The sequence below is a fragment of the Myxocyprinus asiaticus genome, chromosome 21 (genome assembly GCF_019703515.2).
Source record: "Myxocyprinus asiaticus isolate MX2 ecotype Aquarium Trade chromosome 21, UBuf_Myxa_2, whole genome shotgun sequence".
Taxonomy (NCBI): domain Eukaryota; kingdom Metazoa; phylum Chordata; class Actinopteri; order Cypriniformes; family Catostomidae; genus Myxocyprinus; species Myxocyprinus asiaticus.
In genome coordinates, this window is record NC_059364.1 from 39,906,066 (window position 1) to 39,925,918 (window position 19,853).

The following is a 19,853-nucleotide window of genomic DNA, read 5'->3' on the forward strand; positions in this document are numbered from 1 at the left end:
TTCAGTGCACCAATCATGCCGTTGTATTCATGGCTTTCCCTTTATTCCCTCCTCCTCATCCCAGCAGAGCTCCAACCGTGGCCACTCACTGCAGCCTTTCACTCGGCAGACAAAAAGAGGCGACACGGCGCAGCCGTGAATAATGCGGTCAAAAAATGCACTGAGAGGAATTGCTGTGTTTTATGAGCCATTAAAATTTTATTCATCCCTCCACTGAAGCAGGTTTTGGCCAGGGGTCATCATGCTTTAAATAAACTGAAATCACTCCAGCACTTCAACCGGGTATCAGCATTTACCCTTGCCTTTACACTCAATGGACTGTTTATCATTTGATGTTCTGCTTCGGGTTTTTGTGTGTTTAAAGGGATAGTTCAACCAAAAATGAAAAATCTGCCAATATTTACTCACCCTCATGACTTTCTTTCTTCCAAAGAACACAAATGGAGATGTTAGGCAGAATGTAAGTCTCATTCACCATTCACTTATATATATATATATATATATATATATATATATATATATATATATATATATATATATATATATATATATATATATATATACTGTATATAACACACACACAATGGAGGTGAATGGTGACTGAGGTGAACAACAAGCCTCTTTTTGTGCTCCACAAAAAATAGCAAGTCACACATGTTTGGAACAACATGAGGGTGAGTAAATGGTGATATGATTTTAATTTTGGTTTGAACTGTCCCATTTGAACTATATGTTTTTTTCTTGATTCTACCTGTCTTTCAACATCACATACAGAAAAAAATAAAGAGAAACTTCATAACCCTGCATCACATCACAGGCTTGCCAATGCAGTCCACTGGCAAGATATCCAGTTCAGAGCTTGGCTTGCATGTTGTGTTCCTGACCCCCTTCTCAACTTTGACTCTTGACCCACAGAGGTATCTGTCATGACAGGAGGCTACTTAACACAAAACAGTGCCCGCTGCCAAGGGAGTGTAAAAAACAAGGCACAAACACACACAGAGGATTCCTTTATACCAGCACTGTGCTTTTGTTTTGGAGTGAAGAACGTGTTGCCTTTCCCCCCTCCCTTCTGCTTTCTTCCCTTCTCCTTTTTCATTCTTTTTTCCCCCCTGTGCCTAGCAGTGCTCTCGTTCCGCAGCAGGTAGTGGCTGGGAGCAGCAGGGTTCTGGGAGATTGTAAGAGAACGCCTTAATGAGCTGAAGGCCTCCTCGGCTGGAAACAAATGTATGTAAATGAGATGCACAACCCAAAAAGGATGGTGGTCCAAGAAGAGAAGACGAACTGCAACTGACTGAGTGAGAAGGATGAGTTCTCTCTCTTGCTCTCACATCTGAGAACTGGTAACAAAAGCACATTTTCTCATCCTCCACTGTAAGCAATGCTCTTTCCAGCTTATCTTCAATTACACCCCAAGGAATTGTACTTATTTAATCAGAAGTCAGGGTGCACTTGGGTCTTACTCTCTCTATTCTCTGCTTGATTCCTCTAGATATATTCAATCAGTTGTGGCATAATTAGAAATGTCAGGAGGATCCTTATGGATAAGAATGCTGTCATAGCAACACTGATTGTGATTTTGCTGTATGGAATCTGTAAAGTTTGAGTGGTACTATTTATTTAAAAATGTTATTCTGAGACATGGTGGGAAATTATTTTTAATGCTGTGCAACAGTGAAATATTTAGCTTTTATTAGCTAATGAGAAATATGATACATTTATGGCTATTATACATAATTAAAGATGTTTTCTGTTGTTTTGCAAAACTGAATATTTAGATTTAGATATGTGTTACGTATGTCAGGTGGCATATTAATTTAAAATTAATCTTTTTTTTCTTTTTTCTTTTTTTTTTTTACAACAAATATATTTTTTATTAGATCATATATTATTTTTTTATTATTAAACAAATGCACATTTATAAAATGCACAGTCATGGTAACTATTGAGATTAAACTATTGAGATTATTGAGGTTAAACAAGTGTAATTTGTCCAGGTCAAAGACAAATTATGTGAAAGAGTTTGGATTCCTTTTATAACTGAATTTGTTCCTGAGGGGGAAATAATAATAATAATAATAATTTAACATTTGAACTAATATATTTGTAATAAACATATTTGCATTTATATTAGTTTTTTTTTTTTTTTTTTTTTTTTTTTTCGTTAAACATTATCTTACTAGTATTTAAATGGATTTCATTATTAAACATTTTCTAACTAATTTTCGGCGCTTGTAAATTATCTGAAAATGTGCTACGTATGTCAGGTGTTATTACATGTGACATATTAATTTAAATGAATCTTTTTTCTTTTTTCTTTTTTTTACAAAAAATATATTTTATATTAGATCATATTTTATATTAACAATATATCATTTCAAACTCAATTAGTCTATTTGATATTTGATTTAATCTCGTTCGACTAGAATAGAATAGAATAGAATAGAATAGAATAGAATATGCATATTACATTTGACCTGAATCGCAAAAGAACTCAACACAAAAGTTGGTAAAATGCATGAAAATATAGTGATAATTTTTGGTTAAAAAATGTAGCTCTCTTGTTTCAGTATGTGCTTTTTATTCGCACTGGCTGTGAAGTCGATAAGACCATTGCGACTGCTGCGATTACTTCTTGTTAACCGGTGTATGTAATTTGGCTGCTGCTAAAAAGAAAGAAATCGCGTGTCGAGTAAAAGATTTGTGGGCTGGTAATCACAGAAGCGCTTTGTATGTGCGACAGACCGACAGACAGTGCATTACTAGCGCACAATCTGATTCCACATGCCCTGGGTATAGATAGAGAGAGAGAGAGAGAGAGAGAGAGAGAGAGAGAGAGAGAGAGAGAGAGAGAGAGAGAGAGAGAGAGAGAGAGAGAGAGAGAGAGAGAGAGAGAGAGAGAGAGAGAGAGAGAGAGTGCTGCCTTTTAGTGAGAAATTAGAGAGGCACCTGATGATGGCGAGTTTGACATGTGTTAATTGCTCAACAGCTCTCCTAATTAGGAATTGTGGAACAGTTGAATTGCTGCAGGCCGGATATCTGATGTTTGTCCGCACCCAACTCACTGACACATACATTATTTGACAACTGAACACTTCCCTACACTCCTGCTTATATCAATCGGTATATTATATAATTTTAATTTATATATTAAGAAAACCTGCATGTTTCTCAGAACTAAATTTTAAGCACAGGAGAGAAAAATAGCAAATATAATAACCATAAAGTCTGTCTGTCTGTCTGTCTTTCTATCTATCTATCTATCTGTCTGTCTGTCTGTCTGTCTGTCTGTCTGTCTGTCTGTCTATCCATCCATCCATCCATCCATCCATCCATCCATCCATCCATCCATCTATCTATCTATCTTTTAATGTTCCCTTTGTAAAGGTATCATAAGGGGGTTCATTAATGACTAATAAGTTATTTACAAATGCATAATTAATCACTGATATGCAGTTATAACAACATGAATAAAAAAGAGTGACTTTAATGCAATACTTGCCAAAGAGTGAGCATTTTAACTTGCATGCCATAAATGCTAAATACATACACTTATTCATACTTATTTTAAACAAAAAACACACAAAGCACTAATTCATGATGTATGCTACAATGTAGCAAAAACTGACTATTATAGTGAGATTAAAAGGAGAGATTGTGTCATTTTGCTACAGTCCACTTTGTTGTTATATTCATTACTGTAATTTCCTGACTCACTTGTGTTGTCACTTTCCTTGTCACGTTGATGTCAAAAGAATGGTGCTACTCTGAATGCTGTCACAACTTAACTAGTCTTAGTTACCTAAAGTCCTCTGCAAAATCACTTGCAGGTCTTCATGCTCATTCACAGCATATATATATATATATATATATATATATATATATATATATATATATATATATATATATATATATATATATATATATAATAATAAAGCCTGATGATCATTAAACCATACTGAACTTTATGTATATAGGTTTTCAATGTTGGAAACTCATTAAAAACACATAATATGGGTTCACTTTACATTTAGGTACATATTCATAGGTTACTAATGCTGAAAACATGTTATTAAGCATTTATAACATGTAAGGTTAAATGGCTCACTATTTGGCAGATATTGCATGAAAGTCACACTGTTTATGCATGTTGTTATACTCGCATATAAATAATTTATAATGCATTTATAAATGGAAAAAAAATCTATCTATCTATCTATCTATCTATCTATCTATCTATCTATCTATCTATCTATCTATCTATCTATCTATCTATCTGTCTGTCTGTCTGTCTGTCTGCATTTGTTTTCTGTTGCATTGTAGTGTTGCAGTGCACACCTTGTGCTGTGGTCTAACATGTAATTTCTCTAATAGCTGAATTCCTGTTTCTTGTTATCATGTATGTTTCCAGTGCCTGGCTTTCATTTGCCCTGTAACAATGAAACACACCACATATTGGGACCCATTCCTCTGGTAAATTACTTGTTACCTGCTGGCATTTATTTATGTGGCTGTGAATTATAAAGCTTTGTTATTGCTCTGCCTTGGGTGAATTGTTTATGACACCAGTAATCTGAGTAATTGTTATTGTTGAAATGACCTGTCAGCTGGCCTTTGCAGTAGAGCTTGTCCTACTGACAGATAGTGACAGCAGTGAGGGCTCCTGGACCCGCACCTCTGATGAGTTCCCCGTTGATAATAAGGAGCGCTGGGCCCCTGATAATTCGCCTGTCAATGCTGCCTGCACATCCTAGATCCTCCGCCAAATTGTTGTCATTCATTTTGACAAAGACAGCAAAAGAGAGAGAGAGGCAGAGAGAGATTACCAAAATAAATTAATTTGTTCAATCTTCCCCCATCTCTGGGAGGCCGCACTCTATCCTGTCTCATAAATTGTGCTCGTCTCGAGCTTAACGTCTGCTTCTGTGAATACTTTTGGAGCATATCTGGGCAGTCATGAAGCTGTGTCAGACTGATGTAAAATCTCTGTCAACACAGTTCTCTGAAATTTTCAAAAATATTGGCTGCTGTGTCAGAAATAACACAAGGCAGAGCCACAGTTCAGGCTGTAGAGTCAGATTTCTTTCCTAGCCAGAAGCCTGTACTTAAGACATATGGCATTACCAGGTCAGTCTGACTGCACTGGAGGGCAGATCAACCAAAGAGATGTTGAAAATCATAATCAATGTCACCGCAGTCTGATGTGGTGCTTACAGGAAACATATCCATCTGCCTGAGGAATCTGGAGAGTTGTTTTTGAGTGTTTATGTGTTAAATTCAGTTTTCCGTTCAGTTTAAGGAGCATGTCACTGAGCTTAAGTGGGAATTGATTGTTTAACGTAACTTGTCTGCTTCTTACATTTCTCTTTTTCTTGTAGCCTGAGCTCACAGGCGTCGATAGTGGATACAATCACAAGCAAGGTGATCCATCACATTTAATTGGGCCTTAGAGATCCCAATAATAACCTTTACTACTTCCTGAACCTATGAAAATCATGGGAAAATTGATTTATTTCAGAGTGTATTTTGTATGTCTTCTGTCAGTTTGTTTGTTTTTAGTTTCTTAGATTACACAGACTCTTGTCATTAAAAAAAAACTTTAAATAAAAAATCACTCTAATCCCATTTTTTACAGTATAGTTCACCTCAAATAAAACAAATACACTACAAAATCTTAAATGGCAGATTAACTCGTCATGACTGATAAATGTTGTTTGAAAAACGGTGGGCTGTCAGAATAAGGCTCAAATTGCAGGTGAGGACGTGAGGCTTGATTTCATCTATTTGGGAATTGCATACAGAGTGATGTCAATGCATAAAACAAATTTCTAATCCTATTTTCGTTTTTTATGATTATTAAACCATGATTTTGTTTAAAGACTCCCATTATAGTGGTCATTAGCTCAAAACAACCATAAACATGGCACAGTTGTAGAGTCCCCTCCCACTAATATGTTTTTTTTAGCTTTCATTTTTTATTCAAATGATACCATTAGCCATCTATTCATTTATCATGGATGCAAAAATTAGGTTTTAAACAATGCCATTAATTATCGTTTCCAGATGCAGCACACACGGCAAAGTTGATTATGGTAATTTGAATATAACACAAGCTCACACAGATGGGTGGACTTTAGAAAGGAAAAGACTATTTGAATAGGTTAGCAGACATTAATGGCAAAAATGATTTATTCGTCCGGCATGGGTTTTAATGATATTGTTGTTCCACAGAGTAATGTGCATCCTCCCAAGTTCCAAACAGCAAATAAACTCTCCTACATTATGTGATCTCCAGACTGCATAGTGATTTGTAAAATAATCATAACATCATATAGTGTTCACACCATATATTTTTAGATTGTGGAAATAAAGAAATAAATGTATGTATATAATTGTAATTTTAGTTTCCTAGGAAACTGTTGCTTAAACTGAGTGTTAGGGATTTAAAAAACTCTTAACTGTAAATATCAAACTTGCAGTGTTACTCATCCCACATTGTTTGTATTCTGAATGTGAATGATACCTCAAATTATAATGTATAATATATATATATATATATATATATATATATATATATATATATATATATATATATATATATATATATATATATATATTCAGTAGGAGTTAAGCTCAATCAACAGCATTTGTGGCATAATGTAGATTTCCACAAAATAAATAAATAGATAAATAAATAAATGGATTCTTTCATCCTTTAATAATAATTAAAAAAAAATGAAGAAGAAAAAGAAGAAGATGAAGAAGAAGAAGAAAGGCAAAAATCTTGTTAAGGCACTTACAGTGAAAGTAAATGGGGCCAGTCCATAAACATTCAAATACACATTGTTTCAAAAGTATAGCCACATTATACATATTTATACTAAGGTTAGTAAATAATTTTATCACACTAAAATCACGTTAACATGTATAATGTTTGTATGTTGTGGCTATACTTTTGAAACAATAACGTTTATGGACTGGCCCCATTCACTTCCATTGTAAGTGCCTTACTGTAACTAAATAAATGAGGGGCAAATTCTTTTAACACTACTTTTCGAAGTGATCAGACTTTGTCTGTCTGACTTTGATTTTCCACCTGGTGAATGATAAAAGATCCCATAGACTTACATTGAGGGATGTGTCTGAGCCAAGTCTAGAGACCAGAAGATTGTGGAGACTTGGGAGTGGGTCACCTAGCAACCACCCAGAACACACTAGCAACCACCTAACAATGCCCTAGTAGCTATAAACCACCCAGAACACCTTAACATGATGGTGCATTTGTCATATGCAAGCACCAAAATCTCATTCAAATTTCATTCAAATTTCTCAAAGACAAATACAGAGGTCAGACAAACACAATTTGTAAAAAATCTGTTGGTTACAGTGCTGATGAATGACACATTTCCATTCAATGTGTTTATTTACTATTTTATGAATTTGTATATACTGTATGCAGAGGTGATTTTTATTTCATTGTGAGAATCTGAGGCACATGTTCAGTGAGAGCCAGCCTGTGGTTGTCCATGTCCACATCTGTTTTTTTATTAATAACACTATTTTTACAGAGAAGCTTCTTCAAGAGAAAAGGCCGAGCTGTGTAGGTGAGTTTTATCCTCTGATGAGGCGTGGGGTCTACGCGGGTCAGGCTCACCATGACATCTCCACCATCCGCCCCACTTCCCATCCTTCAAACACTCACACATGTACATTACCTTCCTTCCCCACTATAGTGTGCCAGCAAAGTGCATTGTATTGAGAGAAATAGGAAATGTAGCAAATATGTTTAAATACGCTGTTTGTTCCCCTAATCCATCCCCAATCATGTTTTCTGTGGGAACATCAGAGGCTGGTTAACCTTTGAGTGTACTGATCCCTGTTTAATCAGTGTGATATGGGAGTGAAGGTTGTTATGGTGAGAGTTGCCCAGGTGCTGTCAAGGAGTTGTTGCTTGGGGCATTATTTGGGTTATGATGTCATAAAGCTCAGTGAGATTACCTAAAAGGCCACCTCTTTTTTAAAGGAACAGTTTGACCAAAAATGAAAATTATGTCGTTATTTGTTCACCCTTGTGTTTTTTTAAGGAACACAAAAGGAGAAAATATGATGAATCTTCATGCAGCTCTTTTCATACACTGACATTTCATAGTGACCATGGTGGTCAAGCTCCAAAAAGAAGAACAAGAAAAAAAGAAAAAAAAAAAATCATCATTTAAATAACCATTAAAAGCACAACTCATGCTAGCTAGAATCTTTATGCAGTTTTTTTTCCATACAATGACAGTTCATAGTGACCGTGTCTGTCAAGGTCCAAAAAGGACAAAAAAGCACCATTAAAGCAGTCCATGGGACTCATGCATTATATTTCAAAGATTCTGAAATCATTCAATCAGTTTTGTGGCAAACAGTTTGAAATTTAAAATTAAACACTAACAGTCTTCCCCTGCTGTAGTTCAAACATGTCGTTTGCGTTCAGATTCAAAATGGTGTGTCAATGCAGCACGCCATGTTTGACGACACTGAAGCTTAATGTCATTGTTTATCATGTGCGTCTTAGCCAGTGTGGTAAATTGCTCAAAAAGTAGTCCACTACAAATTGTGAATTACTTCTCTAAAATTATAATCTGACTACTTTATAGATTACTTATTCAATTTAGTAATCACATGACTATTTTTTTTTTTTTTTTGCTCAACAAATTCAAAATAATGTGTATATTTCCTCCTTGTTCATTGTTGCACACCCTTCATGAATTGAATTCTAAATTCATGTTTTAAATATACTATACTGTATTATAAATAATATTATTTGCAAAATATGTGTAACCCAAGTAATTTACAAGTAATATAAAAGTATTACTTTAATTGAAAAATCAGTAACTGTAATCTGATTACAAAACTTCAAATGTAATGTGTTACACTACTTTTTTGAATAATTTGATTGCAGTTAGTAATTACTTTGCAGTGAAATTACACCCAACACTGGTTGTAGCTGAATGCGACGTACTAGTTAAAATATGCGGAAGTGTGAATGAGATTTAAATAATGCAGCGGAGGGGAAGATTACAGTAAATAACTGTTTAAATTTCAGTCCAAAGACAAAAAAGAACTGCACAACGTTTATTAAAAAAATTTAAAATAAATGACAGAATTTCATTTTTGGTTGAACTATTCCTTGAACCCATAGACAGAATCACCTTCATTAGTTTGAGAGGCAGAATGAGGGCGAGGAACAGTGCTGGCATGCGTTGTGTGGGAGCAGGTGCCAAAAGAGAGGTTAATAAACAGCAGCTACACAGAACAAGCTGGATACTCACTCCAGATAATGTTTTTTGGCCATGGCTGGGCCTTTGATGTCACAATACTGCATTTCAATGATGACGCTGATGTTACGGATCTCTCTGCTGTTGGCATCTGCTTGCAGTACTTCTCCATCTCACTTTCTACCTTGCTGTCTTTTTTCTCTCCTCCTGCTCTCTCTCTCTCTCTCTCTCTCTCTCTCTCTCTCTTTCTCACCATCTTTCCTCTTCGGATGCGATGCATGCCAGTTGGGACTTAATCAGAACCAGATGGACACGGTGTCGAAATTGTCCAAAAGGGTCTGAGAACGTGGGGAGCTGTCAGGCCTGTGGAGAGAGTGGAATTCTTCAGTAATAAAACATGGATTTATAACCTCTCTACCACAGTCATAGCCCTCGCCGTGTCTCTCTCTGTTAAAAGCCGAAAGAGAGAGGGAGGCCACTGTCCATTATTCTCAGAAAACTCAGGCTTGGCTCCTCGGTGAGGACCAAACTAGCAGCCTTCGGAGAAGGCACATTAACCAAAAGCCTTCGTGTCCCCTACCGAGTCAAATGAACCTGCTAAAATAGCTGCTTTTCACAATAGGCTCTGGAATTGAAACCAGAATGTGTAGGATTTGATAAATTGCTTGACCCTGCAGGAATGTTAGAGCCATAAATTTGTAGTGCATTTTGGCTATGTGTTTGGGTAAATGCATGTCTGTGCATGTGACTTTCGCTGTGCGACTGCGTCTGTGTTTTTATTATTTTTAATAATAATGTCATTTTGGAGAGAGCACACACACACACACACACACAGACACACCAAAACCTTTGTGGGCCTTAAAGTGCCTTTCCATTCAAAGATCAAATGGTCCATAAATCTTCAGTACTCTATGGAGTTCCTACACATACTTGCTGGTTTACATTAAAGATAGAAAAATCCTTGGAAGGCAAACCATCCAATGCATTTTGAAGCATCAAAAGATGTGGCTGCATGCATGCCACATTCACTCTTTCTTTCTCGAAAAATTATACTGTTCACATTAAAGATAAGTCATTTAAATCAAAAGACTACTTTCATTATATCAAAAATCATTATTAAAATAAAATTAAATAGGAATACAAATCAAATGACTTTTTATTAAACAGTGATAAAATAAAATGGCACGGTCAGAAATTATACCGATAACAATTTACATTAATTTTACCTTATTAAGGGTTTATAAAAGGGCTCAATAATGACTAATAAGCATTGTAAATCATTGATGTGTGGTTATGACAACATGCATAAAAAGGGTGACTTTCATGCAATACCTGCCAAATAGTCAGCCATTTTACCTCACAGGTTACAAATGCTTAATAACAGTTATTTAACACTAACGACCTATGAAAATGTACCATAATCTAAAGTGGAAACACTTTAATAGTTTATTAAGAAATTAGAAATATACCTGTAGAAATCTCACTATATTAATGTATTTTTGCTGCATTGTGACATAAATCCTAAGTATATGGGAATTTTATGTTTTTGATAAATAAATAAATAAAACCATACACATAATAATAATAATAATAATTATTATTATTATTATTATTATTATTATTATTATTATTATTATAAGCAAAAGTCAAATACAACTATAAACAAAGGAACTGCAATTGCTGTAAATTTATTTCAAAGATCAAAGTATGTGGTCAGTTGAGTATGAATAATTGTATTTATTAAGCATTTACAACATCTACGTTAAAATGCTCACTATTTGGCAAGTAGGTGCATTAAAGTCACTCTTTTTATTCAGGCTGTTATAACTGCATATCAGTGATTTATAATGCATCTCTAAATGGCTTATTAGTCATTAATAAACACCTTTATAAACCCTTAACAAAGTGAACATTAATGAAAAGTGTTATCCATTTACCTTTAAATTTGTTGGAAAAAACAATCTAAAAATATAGGTCATGTGTCCCCCTATACTGAAAACGGCTTATCCCGTTCAGTCACTAGGAGGTCATCATAGTGTAAACACAGTGTACTGCAGGATTTATGACATTTGCAACAGCTAAACACAGAGGTCTGTATATTTGCACAATCATAATTGCTTTTTGCAGATTTTCAATCATTGAGAGCTCTTTTTGCTTTGTTTTTCTCCTCGTTTTAAGGACTGAACCATACGCAGTGGCACAGGGGTATTTTCACCTCATTCTTAACAAAGACTTAATTTACGCTATTTCTTTTTTTCAGAGTCAAATGAATTGTGCAGGCCTGTTAAAAGGCCCCTTCCACACTTGAGAATTTGTACCGCAGGGTTTCTCACTTGTTGACAGTAGTTACCTGTGCCCTGGCAGACCCTTGGCCTCGGGATAAAATGGCTTCTATCATGAGCCAGACACATAAATATTTCCCTTTCTATTTTCCGAAATAGCTTTTAATTTAACAAGTTTTATGGTTCTTATATTAAGTGCATGTGTTTTACAAGACACAATGTCCTCTGAGTTACCCCTAGGTTCTCTGCTGCTATTTTACCTTATGGAGAAGAGGGAAATGTTTGACTGGGCCTCTCCCAGACACTCCCCCACTCCCCTTGGCTTGGGCCTCTCCTTCTGAAGGCAATGGCCATGCCGAGAGTCAGGGATTCAGAAACGGGCAACTCCCTCTGTCCTCACTAGTGTGTTCTGGCCCGCTGACCTCTCCCTTGGGATTCCAAAAGTCCAAGAAACCTCTCAATCACTAAAGTTCTTGTGAGATGGGAATTCCATGTGTAGAGAGCACTTTAGGAAAATAAATGGCTTTATTTTGCAATACATGAGCATGGGGTCTCAAGAGTTACAATATATATGGATGTCCCTTGGTGTTAACCTGGTCTTTATGGATTAGTTCTGAGGTAGCATGTGTATAAGTCTATAATATGATACAAAGCTCCCTGGCTATAGATTGATCAAATCGTAACAATCCTCAAAGCTAACTTCACTTTTCTAAGCCACTTTTGCAATTACTTTGAACCAACTAATTTCAAGGTGATTTTTAGTGGATGTATGAAGTCAGTAACCACAAGTTTAGTTCAACACATTAACTGATAATGCCTTTTAACAGTGTCAGTTATTTTATAATTTACAACCTTAAACTTCTTTTTGTGAAAAGGTTTGTTTGAAAAGTCTATTTGTGCAGAAAGAAAGGACCTGAGATTTGAATCTGTCGTAGTAGAGGCTGCTCTTGGTCTTTCCCCTCTTGGGACAAATTGATGTCAAGTTGTTCTCTCTGTCAGGATTAAGTGTCTGTTTGCTTTTTGCTCACATGCAGTTGGAGGACAAAACAGCTCGAGTCGCCTCACTTCCAAACAAAGCATCTCAACCTGCCCTCTGTTACAAAAACATGGATGGAAACAAAACTTTAATCTCTGTTGCTCATCTGAGTTCATGTAGAGAGTCTGCGCACTCTTCCGCTGGCCTCTCCAACTTCCATTTAAAGGCATGTGTGAATACTAGGCTTTGCTGGTCATTCTTTACAAGGACATTATCAAAGTGACAGACTCAGCTGCCATTTGTTTTCCTCTCTAATCCACTGTACTCGTCTCCCAGGATGCTGAACTGAGTTAGGCACACCTTTAAGAGATCCAAGCTACATATGTGATATCATCTAACTGTGCAAAAGTGAAAAAAACTTTAAAAAATCTTACTAAAACAACAATATGTACATCCAAGAAACTGGTGAAAAAGACCACTGAGATTAAAAATCTAGATGGATGAGTGACCAAGATGGAAGCAAATGACAAACAGCAATATTTAAAACAGACAACAAAGCCAATTAAATACAATTTAATTGATGTTTACATTTGCACTCTCAACCTACACCATTACACAACTTACATGGGTATTGTTTATTGTACATTGTATTGTATACTGTATTATAATGCATACTGTGTATATTGTGTTGTATTGGACATCTTGTATGTTGGTTTGTATACCATATATTGTATTGTTTTGTTTATTGTATGTATTATGTTGTGTGTTCTTGTAGCAAACCACCAAGTCAAATTCCTCATTAATGCAACTTACTTGGCCAATAAATGTGAATTCTGATTCTGATTAAGGAAAATTATCATTATAAATAATAAATAAATACATATTTTTATAACCCAAACACATAATAATAATAATAATAATAATAATAATAACCATGAATACTGCATAAATAAATAAATACATTTTAATAACCCAAACACATTAAATTGGATGAATTTTTATAAACTTGAAATAACAGATGCTACTTCATAGAAAGCATCAACTATTCTAGATACTTAGGCTCTTTAAGTCATTTTAAGAACAAAAGCAAATTATTTACTACAAGTTGCAATTTTTATGGTATCATGCAGATGTTCAGCCTGATCTCAAGAAATTTACGTGACCATGGCAACATTTTTGAAAACCAAAACTAGGTTGCAGATGTTCATTTGGGAGCAAGTGAGGCCTCATCTTTTAATTTGTACTTAATTCACAAAATTATCTTTCAAGAATTTTTGTAAATGTGCCCATTGCTCATATCTTATAAAACAATATTATTATCTGCTGATTTTACATACATTAATGTACATTTGCACTGAGAATATCTGCCTAAATTTCCTTTCAGATCATTAATTTTTATATAAATCACACATTTGACTTCTGCGAGAGTATGGATATGTGTTCATTACAGTATCAAAAATGTATGTTTCTGTATGGGATAAGAATCTACAACATCTGTGGTCACATGAACAATAAACAATAGAGGTTTTCTTAAGAGAAAAACAAACATGCTCTCACACATGCATCTCTAGCATGTTTTTTTCCAGCTCTTGAAATTCAGCATGTCATAAATCTGCCCCTCTGAATACGCCTGGCATGTTTTAAGGTTTCTGTGTCCATAATACCATAGAACATAAGCACACTGCAGTTGATTGGTAGACATAAACATTGACTGCAGCCTGGACACAGTTTAGCACCCAGCTACAATTCATTGGTAAACTAAACTGCTGCTGTAAGTGAAAAAATCAAGGTCTCTTGTCCCAAGAGTGGGCATGGACTACACCATAATAGAGGGGGAGAGAAAAAGGGAGAGAAAATGCAATGGATAATGCTCAAAAGGTTTCACTGAGAACATAAAAACTATTAATTACTGCGGCCACAAACAAAAAATATTTTGACACTTAAAGGAATACACCAGGTTAAATACAAGTTAAAACGAATTTACATGACTTTTAACAGAAGTTAGTGCTTTTATAAATGTATTTGCTTCAAATTTCTGTGTTTAAAGACACCCAAAAATTGGCCCCATTCGCTTCCATTTAAAGTGTCTTACTGTAACTTTGAATTTATTTATTAATTTATTTTAAAGAAAACAAGAAACAAGTCGAAATTATTTTTTGTGGTAATCAACATTGTGCCACAAATACTGTCGTCTGAGCTTACTTGTATTGATCCCGATATATTTCTTTAAGTTAGACTCAAAAATGTATGAATTTTATTGCATTAGATAATAAAATATCAGTCCAAATGGCTTGATCTAGACCTACTAACTGCTCTCTTAATCAAGGTGATTTTTAGAGGAAGTATAAAGTCAATTTCCTTTAAGTTCACGCAGGTGTCCTAGCAGAGCAACCACAGGTTTTTGTTCATCACATTCACTATGAACATGTTATGCTAATGTTTGACAACCTGCAAGTGTCCAAATACTTTTTGTCTTTATTTTGAACATTATATTGCTCTATAATTATAAACCTAATAAACTTATTTTTGTGAAATGTTTTGCTTGACAGTGTACTTGCCTTCTGTCTTAAAAAATTAATTGTACTTGGTTTAATGACATTATGACATTCAACATTTTTAAGAGTAGTTTAAGTATTCAAATTATTTTTGGGGCCAATGTGCATTTCATAAATAAATAAATAAATAAAAATATGTTTTTGATATAAAAAGTCACATACTTGTACATATATGGAACACATATTTCAAAATACTACAAAAATTGCCATTTTCATTTAGTGTGTTTCCCAGTTACAAGTGGAATTTGAATATATCCAAATAAGTTCAAATATATGGACCATATATATATATATATATATATATACACACACACAAATTATTTTTTTTATCAAATTAATTACATGGTGTGCCAATTACTTAATCGAATTAATTGCAATATTTGCTGAGAAAGCCCCTCAAATAACAATAATTTAATATATTATGATGAAATAATTATAAATAGTTATTTCAAAATATTTATTTATATATATATATATATATGTGTGTGTGTGTGTGTGTGTGTGTGTGTGTGTGTGTGTTATTAAAACATATATAATGTAGGCAGAAACTGATTTTTACTGCAACACATAAATCCAGAACAAAGATGTACAGGATTAAAATAAAATAAAACATTACTAAAGCTGATGGATGTTGTTTTCAATGTATAATCCAATCAAAAAACACCTGATGACATTATTAGACCAGTTCAACCAAGCTCAGATTTGACTGTCCTCTTCACCCCTTAGCCAACACCCTTCAGTTCAAATAATGCTTTTATCCCGGATCTGTGGAGGTGCAACTCAGGTTACTACTCGTTTAAAGTGCTTAATATTTATCTTCGAATTTTGTTTTACTCATTGACATCTCATTTAGCACCAATGACCCTGCTTATACAAACCCTAATAAATTCACAAATTTTATAGCGTGTAACACTAACATTCTTAGTAGGATCTCGGGCTAATCCATCACAAAGCCTAACAATAGCCTGCCTCAACTGCGGCATGGCACGCTAAAAGCTTTTATGCTAAATGTGTAGCCTTGTCCAAAGTAAAGTGTGTGGGGAGGGGCCAAAGAGTGCCTTATCAGATGGATGTGTTACCTTTACATCTAAGTGGAGAGGGATTTATCTTAGACATAAACATTTCTGGACTGCAGGAATGGCGGTGGCACATCTTTGAACCAGCTTAAATATTTGGGCGTTCTGTTTCAAGCTCTCTCACACATCAAGGAAGGTGATGAATTTGTCTCTCTTTCACACTTTAGTTAATCCTTTATTGGACTGAAAGAAGCAGAGGGTTATTTCAACCCTATTGATGCAGGTAGATTTTAAATGACTGTGGTAGTGGAAAACAACATAAAGACTGAGGATTTCAGGGGAGGTCTAAAAGAGAACCAAAACAAGAATGTTTAACCGAGTCTAATGACAACTCGTAATAATTCATACAAGATGGCAAAATGGTAAAATATCATACGTCTTGGCTTGTACGTAAAGGTACAACTTTTATTCCCATAGAGACCAGCCAATGAACTAACATAATTTTAAATTGATGCAATACAGGCATTACATTTTAGCTAGCCTCCTATCTAACACTTTACTCATTCCAAATTTTTTATGCAATACAAATTACTTATGTACGTCAATTATGTACGTTTCCTTTATCTTGTTTCAAACACTGCTGTTTTCTTTCTTTCAGTACACAAATGTTATTTTCCAACTAAAATAATGGTTAGGTTTAGGGTTTGGGTTGGGGATTTAATTAAAAAAATAAACATTGTTTGTTGGTTTGTTTATTTTTATAATTTATATCACCCTTATTCCATCTCAAACTCAAATTACTTTCTTTTTTCTATGGATAACAAAGCAAGATATTTTGATGCAGGTATGAGGTGTTTGTCAAAGGGGTCCAACACTTCGAGTGGTTTAATCCATACCTCCTGAAGAAATACGATCAGATTTGGGTGAGAACAGACCAAAATATAACTCTTTTTTCACTATTAATCATGCCATCTGCAGTCTTCTATGCGTGATCATGATTTGAAGCTTGAATACACTTCCTTGCGCTTGATGCATGTGCAGAGCGCTGTACACATACTGCACAACACTCTGCACATGCGTCAGATGCAAGCAAGTGTAATCGAGCTTCACAATTTGGTTTGTTTCTTATCCCAAACCGATCTTATCTCTTCAGAAGACTAACCACTAGAGCTGTAAGGATTACCTTTATGCTGCCTTTATGTCCTTTTTCAACCTTAACATTTGCACCCCATTGGCTTGCAGTGTATCTAGACAAAAACACATCATATTTCCATCCAAATATATTTGTTTGTGTTCCGCAGATGAAAGAAAGTCATACGAGTTTAAGATGGCACAAGGGTAAGTAAATGATGAGAGAATTATCATTTTGGGTGAACTAGTCTTTTAATATCAATATATTAATAAATTAATTAATTTCAGCTGAGAAGGTGAGTGAGATGCGGTCTTTAAAGGTGTGTAATTTCGCACCACTTGCGTCACCAAAGAAAATTGCAAAAAATAATCAAATAGATTTTCCAAACCTGTCCCTCTGTCCACTACTGGTCAACAAACATTTAATCCTTCCCCTTTAAATGTTGTATGTTTTAAGAAATTATCAAGTCCCAGAATTTGTACCCTTCATAGCAATAGTGAGAACAGTATAATTTACATAAAATGTCCTAACAGAGTTCTTATATTTGTGCTAAAATTTTATTCTTGCAGTAAGATTAGTTTTTTCTTTTTAAATATTAAACCATGTATGAAGCAGAACATCAGTGGACTGGAGTCCATAATACAAGTGTACTTGTCATCTATTCTGCACTCACTCTTCTTTTTCAAGAGAGTTAAAGATGGAGAAGAGGCTTTCCCCACTTCCTTCAAATGTTTGGTTTAGTGTAAGTAGCTGATGGGCTCCCCACTGTTACCTGCAAACCTCCACAGCAGAGTGAGCACAATATTTCTAACTGAACCTCTTGTGCAGAGTCAGTCAGCCACTTTGATAGACTACATTGCTTTTTATAAACTGTCTATGGATCATAAACTACACAGCAGAAAGCGTAGCATTGGTTTGTGCGTGTCTGTTCAGGAGTAAGACCTCTGGTAGCTTCTATTACTGCAAATGGGAATCTTGCTCCATATATTACAAAGACTAAAAGGAAGTGAGCATATTTTGATCCAGACAGCAGAATATTAGGATGCATTTTTCAGCTGAAAACAGATATATTGGCATCATGACACCACGGCAGCTAAATTTCACATTGTAGTAGACACCCACCCAAGTGAGCATCACCCTACTGTTTGCTGCATGGGTGCGTCTTAAAAGTGCTAGTGTAAAATAAACAGTTGTACAGGTATAAACTTGTGGCCTGTCACATGGTCTAACGCCAGATGCACAGTCAAATGTTGCAAAGCATTAAAAAGACAAAAAAAAAAAAAATTAATCATGCAACAATAAGCTCATAGTGAGAGATGACTGAAAAGAAAAAAAAGCAGATGACTAAATGGATGAATATAAAGATTTTCAAACGAATGCATGAATGAACCGGCAGGATAATCTATTTTGATTATCCAGCAATGATGTAATCACTCACTCACATACACTGCTGAACTCAAGACTGTTATAATGAGCACTGTCAGTCATGCTAAGATTGATTCCTGCTATACAGATAATAAAAACATAACAGCATTTGTTGCATAATAATATGAAACTGCATAAATACTGTAAATATTAAACATTATATGCATGATATATTTTATATAGGAATTGTGTTCAAATTGAATAGGGGAGTATGGGGCTAGTTGTCACAAGAGATATATCAGTTACAAGCTTTGAGTTAAAAGTATTCAACTGCCCTATACTTTTTTTTTTTTTTTTTTTTTTTTTTTAGCAGTGGTTATGAGAGAGTTCAAAACTGTCTGAAATTAGAATATTTAGTTTTTCTAAATTCTATCCTCCAAACTAAAATTCTAATTTCATTATGTTTTTGTAGATGCAGAATAAAAAGTGAAGTAAACACAATTAAAAGAACACTGGCATTCATTAAGACAAGGGTTAACTATATATCAAAGGCAAATTTTAAAGGCTGAAAACACTTCACAGAACAAGGGGATTTTTCATAATGCCAGGTTGGGGCAACTGTTTTTTTATTTTTTTTTTTATTTATTACATTCATTTTTGTTGGCCAAAACAATGGTTTAATAATTGTTCCATTTGCTAGTTTTGATGTACCATGTTTGATCACTGTTTTTGCTGAAAAGCTTAGACTGTTTAATGGTAGACTCCTATACTTACCCCATACAGTGTCAACATGAATTAAAAGAACTGTATATTTTTTCCTGGGCAATAACTATGGAAATGTTGAATAGCTTTTTTAGCCAAGAAATTAAGGTATGTGCTTATTCAGAACTAAATCCACCACCACCAAAAAAATAAATTAAAAAAAATTAATTAAAAAAATAATATATATATATATTCACTTTATATGTGTGACATCTACCCTTGTCTCCCCTATATCACACTAATCAGACTCTTATTGTTTACTTGAGCGTTGCGTATTTGCATTTTCTCAAAATAATAGTTTCCCTGCGTTTGCACAGTGTTTACACATGATGCATTCGCGATAAAGTGTGAAAGTGACTCCCGTTGATTAAAAGTAAAATAAAAAATAAAATAAAACAGCTGCATACCACAAACTTATAATTGGGTTTTAGCTAATAAACACATCGCGCATACATTTCTGAACGCATCCTGCGGATTTGCTCCTCTCGACAACAATAACAAAGTA

At 34.6% G+C, this 19,853-nt stretch overlaps 1 long non-coding RNA gene across 1 annotated transcript; it reads left to right on the forward strand.

Moving 5' to 3' along the window:
- The first annotated feature begins 1,145 nt into the window (after window positions 1-1,145).
- Window positions 1,146-15,052, forward strand: LOC127412418 (uncharacterized). The gene is made up of 2 exons (XR_007892420.1): window positions 1,146-1,343; window positions 12,577-15,052. It is a non-coding gene; the product is annotated as an uncharacterized LOC127412418 (long non-coding RNA).
- Window positions 15,053-19,853: the final 4,801 nt, after the last annotated feature.